The sequence below is a fragment of the Fukomys damarensis genome, unplaced genomic scaffold, assembly GCF_012274545.1.
Source record: "Fukomys damarensis isolate Sample0158 unplaced genomic scaffold, DMR_v1.0_HiC HiC_scaffold_26, whole genome shotgun sequence".
NCBI lineage: Eukaryota > Metazoa > Chordata > Mammalia > Rodentia > Bathyergidae > Fukomys > Fukomys damarensis.
Genome location: NW_022900938.1, coordinates 24,430,514 through 24,444,171, shown reverse-complemented (window position 1 = coordinate 24,444,171; position 13,658 = coordinate 24,430,514).

Here is a 13,658-nt window from a genome sequence, read left to right as displayed (position 1 = left end):
CACCAGCCAGTGCCTCTCAGAGGCTGGCACTGGCCGGATTTTAGGCTCCATCCATCCTGGAGCCAAATGTGTACTTAAAGCTGAGTGATCAAAAACAACTTCAGCTTTATAAACACGTCTTCTATTTGCATGATAAATATTTTTAGAATATTTGTCTCAGTTAACCATGGTATTTTTTTTTTCTTTTTTGGTACCGGGGATCAAACTCAGGTCCTTGTGCTTACAAGGCAGGCAGCAGAACCACTGAGCTAAATCCCCAGCCCAACCATCGTACTTTTACAAAAGAGTTTATAACAGATAATGAAAATATTTGCGAGCACATGTTAAGTATTGGCACTTTTTTACTTTCCAGGAAATTGAGAAAGTTAATAGTTTCTAGTGGGTCCCTTAGTAGAAATCAAGTGAGTGATTTTCAAGCTTTACAAAGTGATTTAACTGGGCCGGGGATTTAGCTCAGTGGTTCCACCACCTGCCTCACAAGCGCAAGGTCCCGATCCCCCAGTACCAAAAAAAAAAAGATGTAATAGCAGCTGCTCCGATGCAGAGGTTCTTAGCTCTTGGCGGTCACAGTTCGCCTCTGAGAATGTTGGCGCCTCAGACAGCAGCGTGTGTGAAGTGCACGGCTCTAGGGATAGGGACCGGCACCCGGCCACGGGTCTGCACAGACCTGGTCTAGATCCGCTCGCTGGCTCTCCCTGAGCTGGAAAGCATTTGAGTGTTCTTTGCTTTCTTTAGGAAAACCTTCCGTCTTTTTCTTTTTTGGTGGTGGGAACGGAACCTAGGACCTTGCACATGCTTTACTCAGGCCCCACTCCCAACCCCCTTAGTTTTGGACTTTATATTTAAAAACTTTTCGCAGTATTGGGGATGCTAGGCAAGCAGTTTCCAGAAACATACAAGATAGCAAGCCCACTGCCTGTGGCCTCACAGGAGAGACAGGCCCAGGAGCAGTGCTGGCACCCAGGAAAAATGCTCCACACCAGCCACGGCAGGAGGCACCCCGGTCAGAAGACCTTGGAAACAGCAGGGATGGCAGAGGGTGTTAATTTGGATTAGATTCAGTTGGATTAGATTGGTACTTCTCAAAGCAGTGGTGGTGGGCTGGGGATGTAGCTCGGAGGTGCCTCACCTGCCTGGCAAGCACAAGGTCGTGAGCTTGAACCCCGGCACTGCCAATAAAAAAGCATCAAAGCAGTAGCGGTTTAAACAAGAAAGCTGGCTTCTCTTTGTGTTCAGATAGAACAGTCATCTATTCTCTCTGAGGCAGACGTGGCCCGACACATTGTCAGAGATCATGGCTGGGCTTCATCTGGTTCTGCCGGGTGTGGTTTCCTTCCCCAAAGTCAGGGTGCACTCAGATGGCATCTAAAGCGCCAGGTCTTCTGTCCTCCAGCCAGAAGACCGGGGAGCCTACCTTCCTTTGCAGCACTTAGGAGAGGTCTCACACAGCACCATTCGCCCTTCTGGCTATTGGAACCACATGGCCACATCCAGTGGAAGGAGGCTCGAAAATGTGGCCCCAGGCTCAAGGCTACCCCTGGTGCTGTCACTGCAGAGGACACAGGAGGGACAGTGAGGAGCCACATGGAGCCCGATCACCTGCCCATAATCTGAGTGAACAAAAGAGGCACTAAAGGCAGGAGAACTGGGGCGAGCAGGTGTCTGAGGTGACGCACCCCATGGAGTTGCTGAGGCAGAGACCAAAAGATTACAAGTCAGGCAATTGCGTGTCAGGCTGGATCCTGTGTCCTGGCAGCTCCACAGGGGAGCCCTGAAGGACGAGTCCAGGGGGAGCAGAGGTGTGAGCTTCAGGAGCAAGTGGAAACAGCCCTGCCATCACTCAACACCGCCAGGGGAGCCAAGACCCTAAATCCATAACTCCTTTTCTCTGTTAGTTTCTTCTGCTCTGTGGAATCCGTTACTAAACTGCTTACCTTAGAACAGCTGCACTTAGCTCATTCCCTGAGAACGCTGAAAACCTAGAAGAGGCTTCCTGGCCTCTCCTTCGTAAGGCACCAACAGAAAGCCCTGATGAGGCCCCTCCTAGCTGTCTCAGCCTTGCTGTTCACGTCTGCAGAGCTGGGAGCCTGAGAGCTGCCGGAGCCACAGCGGTGGCCCAGAGCGTGCAGTCCCACCCTGAGGGAACTTAGGTGTGAGGGGAGAGTAAGGCAGCTTGTTCGGCATCCTGAAAGTGTGCCAGCAAGTGAGACTCCTCAGGACAAGAGGGGCTGCAGCCAGCTGAGACGCTGGCAGCTACAAAGGCTTCTTGGGGCCTGCATTTCAGCAGGGGGAGAAGGGGCTAAAATTTCAGGGGTGTGTCCTGTTGTAACCTCAATCTGTTGGCTACAGATACGTTTATTTTATTAGAAAATAAAATGCATCTTATTTCAAGGATTTGTCCAAAGCTTTTTCGGAGTGTTTCCATTTCTGTTTCTGGCTATGTAGCCTGGGTTAGATTCAAACTTGGAACCCCCTGTATCAGCCTTCCTCATGCACTCCTAGGCGGGGCTGTTGGGAGGTGACTGAATCGCGGGGCATGACACCGTCAGTGGATCAGTGCACTGATGAGTTCAGAGCTGAATGTGATTCCGGAGGTGGAGTTCACTTGGAGGAGGGGGTCGCTGGGCCTGGGCTGATCTCCCTTTATCCCCTCTGCCTCCCTCTGCCATGCCATGAGCTGTCCTCCTCCTCCAGGCCCCTCTGCCACACCACGCTGCCTTGGAGCCAGGCCACTGTGTACTGAAACCTCTGAACTGTGAGCCAAAACAAACCTTTCTTCCTTAGAGTTGTAGGTATTGGGTGCTGTGTGCCCAGGATTAAAGACACTGGGATTACAAACATTAGGGAAGGTTAGGTCTCCCCTTAGGCCCTGAAGGTTTTTCCCCTTTAGTTAGGTTTCAGGCCTTTCTGCAGATGGATCACCCAATTAGAATATAGTTCCCTGGCCTTTACATTTTTAAAAAACATCCCCAGGGAAGGAGGGGAGACACAACACTAAACACTGATATTTCTCCCTCCTACGTGATAACTGAGTCAAGTCTGACCAGGAAATGGTGTGGCAGTGGATAAAGCCACAGGAAAGTCACTATCTACCAAGTTACCTCTGAGGAGGGATCCTTTTTGAGACAGAATCTTGTTATGTAGCCCAGACTGGCCTCAAATTCATGACAACCTTCCTGCCTCAGCCTCTTGAGTGCTGAGACTATAGTCATACATCACCACATCAGGCTTATCACTGACATTTCTTGCATTAGATTTAGGAGGAACAATTTCCAGCAGAGTTTAAAGTGTTTTTTTAAAGTCTTAAGGAAGAGTGGGGAATTAACATCATAGCCAATTATTCAAACTAGAGCAACAGGTTGGTGGAAGGGAAAGGGCAACCCACTGTTAGTTTTGGGGGTGCTGGAGTCTCCTAGAGGTGGTTTCTAGGATCTTCTTGTCTTGACCAAAGAACTGGGACAAAACAAGCACAAACAGTAGCGAGGCTTTACATTCATTAAAGATAGGAAAAGATACATTCATTAAAGATAGGAAAAGATACATTCTGTTTGTGCCAAGTGAAAGTAGGAAAAGTACACCCTAGGACTAGGGATTGAGCTCAGTGGTGCCACCATCTGCCTTGAAAGTGCAAGGTCCTGAGTTTGATCCCCAGTACCGAAAAGAGAGAGAAGAAAGCAAGCAAGCACACCCTACTCAAGGATTCCCCTCCTCTTGCTGGCTTCAGGTCTAGGCCAGCCTACAGCAAACGTGCTTGAGTTCTTCAAAACCTGCAGTAGCCCATTTGCAGGGCTTTGGGAACTGTTCTGCGCATGTGCCCTGGGATTCTGTATTTAACAGGTCAGGCCTACTTCCCAGCCAGTCTGCCACACCCCAATCTCCTGCCTCACATCCGCAGGCTGGTGTCCCTGGGAGAGAGAGGATGCCACAGAGGGTCAGGAACAGTTTCCATCTTTTAGGTGCACCTGAGGTGAGAGGCAAAGAAACTGCTACCCGCAACAAGTGACGTGAACACAGCTACTACTCTGTCCACTCTACCAGTTCAAAGCAAGCAGAGGAAACCGCATGCTGTACCACTTTAGGAGGCAGGTGGCACCAAGTCTCCTGGCAGTAGACAGAGATAAGTCCTTGCTCCACAGAGGTAGCTGTGGCTTGGGGTAATCACTGTGGCGACATTCATCAAGTATCCACAGAGTACCAAGTAGGGACACAGATTCCGGACAGCTCTGCAATGCTTTTCCAGGACAGTCTGCCAGCTAGTGAGGTAGTAAACCGACTGCCCCCCAACACAATTCCTTTGAACTGCCCTGTATATATTAAAATATGAATTGCCAACATTTAAAAATTAGAAGTTTTCACATAAATCCAGATTTCTGATTTCTCTTGGCAAAAGATCAGTACCATGTGGAAATGAGCACCCCTCCAATCAGTCCTACAGCCAGCCGGCCCCTGCTTCCTAGCTGCCTGACCCCTGCAGGCGTCGGAGTTGCCCAGTGTTACCTTGGTCCTCCCTGGGTCACCCTGTGTTACCCTGATACTTGCAATTGAGTCTGGGAAGCGGGGAGGGGGCTGGGAGTTGGGCGCTTCCTTACAGTTCAAGGGTCCAGAGCCCACGGGGGTCCAGGGTCAGAAAACAAGGCCCTCGGTAAACTTCATTCTTTGGAATCCAATGGACTCTTATGGTTGACAAAACTTGAAGCAGTTGCTTAAGATTCTAAATCTGAGAGGAAAAATTGTCCCCAGACAATGACTGGGGCAGTGACAGAAGGTTTGAGTTTTGCCAGCCTCTTTCCCTGAAGCCATGTTCTGCATCCCCAAACCCATTAATTACTTACCTTTATAGCTAACTCTACTGGAATTTATCACCAGTTCTCTTATTCAGGAACCAGAATTGACAGAGTTCATGAATCTCTGAATGGCTTTCTTACTTTCCTACCATGGCCCTGGTCCTTGGAGAGGGACCAGCTGTTTGCCTGACCCTGGCCCTGTTTAAAATGGGCACTCAGAGGAATGCCTGAGCTTCAGGGCAAATGTCTTCAGGAAGGACTTGAATCTGGGTATCTCGGGGTAGGGTGGGGAACATCTCATATCTTCACTTGCACACTCCTGCATTGCAGAATTACTATTATTATATTATTACATCATCATCATTATTTTGATCTGCAGTGCTGGGACTTGAACCAGCATCTCTCCCATATTAGGTACCTACCCCTAGTCTACCAGAATTTTTAAACACACATTTGAATTATTTCATCAATGCAAACAAGATGGTTATTTCCATCCAGCAGGGGAAGGGGGGAGTTGGAAAGCCAGAGAAAGCCTTCCTCTACCTTGGTCTTCTGTGGCCGTGATTTCCTGCAGAGAGCGCCAATATCTCTTCCAGGGCCACTGCCAAGGCCTATGCTTCTGCGGGCCATAGGCAGAACTCTCCTGAGAAGCCCTTCACTGGCCCTTCGCTTCCCTTAGCTGACCTGAACTTTGGCTGATTTGCAAGGCTGTGTTGTGGATGTTTGCAATGCTGTGTGGTACACGCAGCTGTGTGAAGGAGCTGGTCAGAGGCCTGATGGCAAGAGTCCACTGTGTCCATGCATTGTTGTGGGCTTTTGGTCTCTGCAGATAAGGGTAGCTGTCAGGTGTACGAAGTATACGCAGTTCCAACATTGGTACTGTTGAGATCAATATCTGTGACACCTGTGTGCTTCTTGGCAGTGAGATGCAGAAATGTTACAGCCAACTCTGTCTTGTCAGGAACTGAAAAATAAACAAGAAAGCCAGGTGTGGCATTACATATCTGTAATCCCTCTATTCTGGGAGGCCGAGGCAGGAGGAACACAAATTCAAGCCCAACCTGGGCAATCCAGCAACTTCATGAGACTCTGTCTCAAAATAATAACTAAATAAATAAATAGCTGAGGATGTCGCTGTGTGCAAAGACTCTGTGTGTAATCGCTATCAAAACAAACAGAAAGCAAGAAGAAACAACCTCCTGTTGAATGAATTCAGGAGCTCAGAGCTCATTTTGATTTTAATAACCAAGGCATTTACCTGCCTTTGTGTCTGCCAAGATTTTCTCAAGGGCATCCAAGAGAGGAGGAAATTTGTTTTTTCCAAATTCTTGTCTCTCCTAGGAAGATCGTTTTGTTGTTGTTGTTGTTTGCGGGGGCGGTGGAAATCTGGACTTGATCCAATGGACTGATGTTACCCAGTGTCATGCACGGAGTAAAATATATTTTTGTAGATCAATATATATCAGCTCTCTATATATCTATATCTTGAAAAACAGTTACATTGGCTGAAGCTAAAGTAGTCTTATTTTCAAATAAACCTCAGTGAGACAGAGGAGCCAATCTGAAGAGAGGGTTCCAGCCGGGCGCGGGCGAATTTCCCCTTCATTCTCACGCGCACAGAGGTGCCGCAAAGTGAGGCTGGTTGGCTGCAGCCACCGACGGCGGCGGGAAAAGCTGAGGTGGGAGCTGCATCCGGGTCGGTCTCAGTCCTGTCCCCTCGTGGCGGTGCACAAGCTCCTCGCAGGTTTCCTGGGACAACCTTCACGCCGTCCACGCGGAGGACGCTCCCGAGCGGGGCCCGCAGCGCGCGCCACTGACCACCAGGTGGCGCTGCGAAGGGCCCGGGCGTCTCGGGAGCAGCTCCCCCTCCCCCGCAACGCGCGCGCTTTTCAGTCCGCGGCGATGGTCCCGGGTTTCCTTCCAGCACAGACTTGGAGCTAGGTGGGGAGTGCAGGGCAGCGTGGGCATTCAGCAAAAGGAGCCTTTTCCGTACAAATTTTAATTCATCAATCTCGGGTTAAAGCTAAACCCCCACCGTGGGCTGCAAAGCTCGAAACACCTCAAGGGCGCGTGAGGGTGCAGCGACCCTACTGAGAGTCGCCTCCTCCATCCCGGATGCTCTGCCCGTGCCCCAGGGTGGGCACCGCTGCCTGTGGAGGCAGAGTCCTGCTAGCCATGAACAGAGGACGGCGCGGAGATCAGGGCTTTGAAGGACGAATAGAGGTTCTCTGGGACCTAAAAAGAAGGGCATTCTCAGAAGAGGGAAGAGCGTCTGCCGAGACGGGCAGGTGCGTCGTGCACTGCGGTGTGCGCATCGGGCTGGCGCCTGAGGGTGAAGCACAGCTGGGCAGTAGCAGCTGGAGCGGGGGCAGGTCGTGCAAGGTCTGGAAGGTCCAGTCCCGGGGCGATGGTGAGGATCTGAGGCTGGGGCGAACTGCGAGAGATCACGGGTCTGATACCAGCCGCAGTCTCTTGCAAAAGCTGGGTGAGAAACATGGATTCCAGATGCATCCAGCCTGGTGAACCTCTGGGAAGAGCTCTGTTTCTGGAGGCAGCCGCGCTTGGCTGGGGTCTCTCGACCCTGCAGACTGGCAGCGAGGCAGGTGCGGAAGTGACCTTCGCGGCAAGGACCAGGTCAGCTCCTGGTCCTCCAGCACCGGCCCGCCGCTGGCTCTGGTCAGTGCTGGGACGGACGAAGAAGGTGGCCAGGTCTGCGGCACAGTGGGCACTCAGCAGGCTCCCTGCTGCCACCCTGGCCACGACCCTTTCTAGACAGGGGCCTCGGTCGAGGGTCATCGGGGCAGGAGGCAGAAGGAGTTGGGGACATGTGTTATGGCTGCACAGGTGACCAAGAGTGACCGCCGGGCAATGGCTGCTCTACCTCCAACACCTCTGTGCAAGGCTTGGTTTTTCATTCATCATCCAATTAGAGGCAGAGAAAAAAAGTTGTTTAAAAATAGAATTTGATTCTTAATATTATCTAAAAGAATTGCTTTTCTGCTATCTTGTCAAACAACCTTATGAATCTCAAAAAGCCATATTAAAAGTCTTGGAAAGTAAAAAATAGTATCTCTTGATCTGCACTGTAAATGAGCAGAAGACTGTCCTACCACCTTTGTCACTTCACAAGCTTCTAAGCAGTGTTGGGGATTTTAAGGCCTCTCAAACACAAAAGTTTTCAGAACTGATAAAGTTGACGTCTGCAAACTTCTGAGGACTTATTACTTTTATTGTAAAAGAATGATGCTGGCGAACACGTAGTGATGTTTGACCTCATTGAGCTGAATAATGGGTTTGGGGATTGGCCAGGCCGGGCCAGGGTAAAGTCCCCAAGAGCAAAGCACAGATTACAGTGTCTGGTGTACAGCAAATGGCCAGCAAATTGTCATTATTTCACCTGCGTGACATGGGGTGGAGCTGGATCTCCATTTTGGTTTGGTCCTCCTCTTAGGCAGGATTCCCCTGGTTTCTGCCCAGGGCTTGGGACTTGTTCCTGCCTTGATGGGTGAAACTGGAGAACCCTGTTAAATGACATGAACCTCACAGAAAGACCAGGACCACAGTTCCCTCACATGTGGAAGCTAGAAGAAAGCCCCTCTGGAACAATGATTACTAGAGGCTAGAAAGAAGGATGGGAAACGGTTCCCAACACTTGGACGGAAGGAGTAAGCTCTTACGTTCAGCAGCACAGCAGGGCGACGTGGTTCACAGTAATCTGTTATTCTACATTCCGTGGAGGTCCAGAAGTGCTCCAAAGTGCAGACATAAATGACAAGGAGAGAGAAGCGCTAGTCAGATTGGTTTGATCACTGCACATTACGTATGCTGAACCCCATTAATATGTACAACCGCCGCACGTTACTAATATTACAGATCCAGGGATTCCTGCAGAGGAGAGGTTTTCAGATGAGCTCCAGGCTCCTGATCCACACAGCTCCCAACATCTGGGAAGTCAGGAGCCACAGTCCAGTTTATGTACTTTGGATTGAGACCCTTTTTACTGTGCTAGGATGTTTTATACCTTTTGCTTATTATTTTTATTTATTTATTTATTGGTACCAGGGATTAAAGTTGGGTCCTTGCGCTTACAAGGCAGGCGGTGGAACCACTGAGCCAAATCCCCAGCCCCTAGACCCCTTTTTAAAGGTATGAATTTCATGTAAAACTGGAATGTTTGTTCACGCAAATCAAGGAGGGCAAAAAAGATCCAGACTTCCTGTGCAGTCTCTGGAGGCCATGGAGGAATGACACCTCCAATCTGAGGCATTTAAGAAGCAGGGTGCCTCCCCTCACTTCTTTTCAGTGGATACAACTGGGTGCAAATGGAACCATAAAATGCAAGCAGCCTCCATCTCCCAGTCCCCACAGGAGACAGCTGTCTAGAGAGTTGCCAGGAGGGATGGATTTTGCCTGAATTGAGAAACAAGCTTTCCCTTTTAGGGTGTGAATGTGGGGTAACCTGTTACCATAGCTTATCCTACTCATTTCATTTTTTTTTTTTTTTGGTACCGGGGATTGAACTCAGGTCCTTGCCCTTGCAAGGCAGGCCACCGAACCGCTGAGCTAAATCCCCGGCTCCTACTCTATTTCTTACACCATTTCACACTTAGATGGAAAGGACCACATCACAAAGATGCTATTGTTTATAGCATTCTACCTAATTAAGCTGCAGCATTAAAGTTTATTAGATTCTGTATATGGCACCGTATTGTCTATTAGGAAGGCACAACATAGATACCAAAATAACAATTTTTACCTATTGTTTTATATAATCAGGACTAAACTTGATTCTGTGGTAAAAGCAAATTACTATAGCTATCAATGTCACCATCAAGGGTTTACCCATCCAGCTCTGTGAATCAGTGAAGAAAACCATTCTTTTGTCAAAATAACTGGCTTGTGAAACAGAGAAAAAGTGCTAAAAGGTTTATGTCACAAGTTCAAAACAAGTCACTCTGTTGCCACGTGGGTCTTGTAGTGCTAAGGCCACTAAATGGATGCAGGAATGCTATTCTGTCTAATGAAGAGTGAAGAATTTTCCTAGGGTGATTCTTTATATTTTTCCAAATTTTATTTTTAAATATGGATTTTCACATAGATGTGGGGAATAATCATTTATACAATCAATTTCCCCATGGAACATGAAAGTTCACTTTAGCAATTCCCACTGTCAGTAGCAGAATGAGCATCTTCTGTACATGCTACTACAATGTTTACTTTTCCTAAATCTTCCTCACCAATTTACTATTAAAGATTACTACCTTGTTTAATAAACTGTCAGCAAATATAAAATACTTTTAACTGCATCTTAGTGTACTGCAATTACCATAAAGGTTATTTTATTTCCCCCAAGAAACCACAAAGCACATATACTTTTGGTCAAATGAAAAATGTTTGAGTATAAAAATATTATCGATACAAGAATCTTGTCCATGTTCTTTAAATATATTTGAAGTTACTTGCTTATACCACTATGATTATTCTGCATCCTGAATAATGTAGAATAACACATGGCCTCCTAATGCTGTGGTCATTCTCTCAAGGTCAATCTCTTTTTAAATTTTATAATAAAAACTATGTAAGAAAAGAGTCTATTCTTTTGGGGAAAGTTTACAAACTTAAAAAACAAACCCAGTGGTAAGTTAAAATTCATTGTTAAAATGAAACATTTGGTTACATAGTCCAGAAGGCATCGTATTATTATCGTGTAGGCTGAGCAGAAGCAATCTTGGATTTGGATGTCCAAACGGCATCCCTGAAGTGAAGAGAAATGGTAAAGCTGGGGCAACAGTCCCACACCTCCTGGCCATGCCAAGTCTGGGAGGGGTACGGCCTGTCAGGGTGCAGGGACGGGCATGTCTCACACTGGGCAGTTATGCCCAGCAGGGTTAAAATGCAGAGATCTGTCCCACTCATTGTTGAGCGGTGGCTGCTGCCTGGAGTCTCCTGAGCCAACTCCCAACCCCCTGAAGGCCGGGACGAGGCCTGGCCTCCTGTCTCCATAGCCCACGCTGGCCTCGGGAACATTTCTGAGCCCCAAGTGACCCTCCTCTAGTTAGCACAAAAGAGCAGCACTGGTGCCGGGAGCCTGTCAGAGGGCATCAGGAGAGACAGCTTCCAAACGTGGGAAGAGCCTGAGAGGTTAGAGACTCCCCTAGTCACACAATTTGAAATAACACAGCTGGACAGCAGGGCCAGGTGAGACTCCCAAGCCCATGCCCTCCCACTTCTCATCCTGTTTCCTAATAGCTCCTTAAAAGGAAGTTAAGAATTTGGTCATTAGCAGACAGAGATGTTCAAATGATAATATATGACCTAAGATCCTGTGAAACACCCAAAATGGAACCTCGAAGAGTAAATTAGCCATGTTTGTCCTTTGGTGTCCAAGTTTGATGGGTCTCCCCATCTAGAAATAAGACCTGTGCTGGTGGCATTTAACACGCACATACCACATACTCAGCTTCTAAAAAGAGGTAGCACAATGGTCATGCTGGCCCACGGCCTAAGGTTATGGGAATGGTCTAAAGTTCCCTGGATGAAAACAGATCATGCACTTGAGGAATTTAAACCACACACAGAATTTTCAAACCCAGTTTGAGGTATTCAACCCAGTCAGAATTATGCATGGGTGGTGTTGCTGGTACCACACATATCAGTCTTAGAAGACTTCAGGACACAGCTTTCAGGAAATTAGCGAAACTTCCTTCAAGTTCCAGGACTTCCTTTTGAGGAATGGATTGACTTAGAGTCAGTTTCATGCAGTTATTAGAAACTGGATGGTAGAGAGGAGCCAAAATACACGGTGTGCTCATGAAGGCACTGAGGAGGTTCAGGGCCTTTCTCTAAGGGAGGCAGCAAGACTGCTTGCTGACGACTTCATCTGGCTTTAACAGGCGTGGGAGGACAGGTGAGAACAGAACAAGGTCTGGGGCCCGCTCTCCTTACCTGGAGTGGTGAGAGACACACAGCCAGCTCTCCCTCACAGCCATTAGGACTCTGTTCAGATGAAAAGTCTGATCTAATACGTTTATAGTGACAATCACATTTACAGCTCTTCTGGTTTTTGTCTGTCACCACTGAAGACTGATGATGACGCAACTGAGTAAATCACGTTTATAATAAAGCAAGATGTAGGGCCGGGAATTTAGCTCGGTGGTGCCGCTGCCTGCTTTGCAAGCTCAAGGTTCAGATCCCGGTACCAAAAATAAAAATAAAAATAATAAAGCAAGATGTTATTAATATGGCAAGAACCTTGCTCCAAGACTCCAAAAGCTGTGTCTTAATTTGGATTCACCACGCGTGCCTTCACCAAGTTATATCCCTTCTCCAAATGCTTCCTTCTTTGTAAACCAAGGAAAACGCTATCCATCCTACCTCAAATGGCGGTTACTAACATGGATAACTCTGGAAGTACGGCAGAACTGTTGCTGATGACAAGGCATGATCCTCTTAGCAATTAAAGTCCCCTTTTCTTTGTTTCAATTTGCTACATTTTCTCACATCCCATTTTCAAGTAATGTGATCATCCCCCTTCTTCGAAACCTGAGTCAGGCATTGTAAAATGATTTTTTCTTGAAAGCATTTAAATTATTGCAGGAAGCAAAGCAGACCGTGTTTTATACATAGGACAAATGCCAAAGAATAATTTTTGAGTTTTAAGAATGATTAGAGTGGCTGTGTACATGGTATTTATTGCTTACTTTCCACATGTGACCCATGTATTGCTCAAAAGCACTCTGTACATAGCTTCTCTTAGTATTCTCATTCTCAGCTAAGGAGCCCAAAACATACCTAGTAAATGGCAGTCAACATTTGAACATTAAGAGGCTTGGCTACAAAAATCTATATTCTTGTCTGCATTTTATCACCCTTCTTCAAACAGTCATACTTCATTGGTAATCTACAACCCTAGTGTATCATCATCATCATCATGATCATCATCATCAGTTTGGTTTCTAGAGACAGGGTCTCACTATATTGTTCAGGCAGGCCTTAAAAACACTAGGCAGCTGTTCTCAAACTCCAAGCAATCCTCCTGCCTCAGCCCCTGGAGTACTTGGGATTACAGGCATGCACCACACCTGGCCCTAGTATTTTAAACAAGTGAAACTTTCCAGTTGTCCATGTCACAGGCCATGCATCTTGGCCCTAATTTTTTGGGAAAAAAATCTACCAAGTCTTCTCTAGCTTTATGCATAGTTTGTTTTTCAGTCACGGGGACTGAACCAGGGCCTTCACACCTGGCAACCTTATCCCTTTTATGGTCCAGGGTCCCACTAGGTTTCTTAGATGGGCTTGCACTTGCAATCCTTCTGCCAATTTTTAAAGTTGGTGTATATATAAATCCTTCTCTTTAAAAAATTAAATAGCTGGGCTGGGGATGTAGCTCAGTGGTTCCAGCACCTGCTTCACAAGCACAAGGATGTGTTTGATCCCTGGTACCAAAAATAAATACATAAAAGGCCAGAGATTTGGCTCAGTGGTGTTGCCACAAGCACAAGGGCCCAAGTTCAATCTTTGGCGCACAGGTGCACGCACACACACACAAAAATAATAAAACAAAATAGCTGGATGTGTTGGCACATATTTATAATCCTAGCTACTTGCGAGGCTGAGGCAGAGGGATCACAAGTTTGAAGCTGGCCTGGGCAAATGTATAAGAATGTACCTCAAAATAAAAAGGGCTGAAGATGTAGTTCAGTGGTACAGCTCTTGTCTTGCATGACTGAGGTCCAGGCACCAATCTCCACTACTACTAAATATTTGGAAAATTCTGTGGGTCAGGGGACAAATCCTCAAAAAAATAAGAGGGAGCGAAGAAAAAGAAAAGGTAAAAGAACGTGTGTGTGTGTGTGTGTGTGTGTGTGTGTGTGT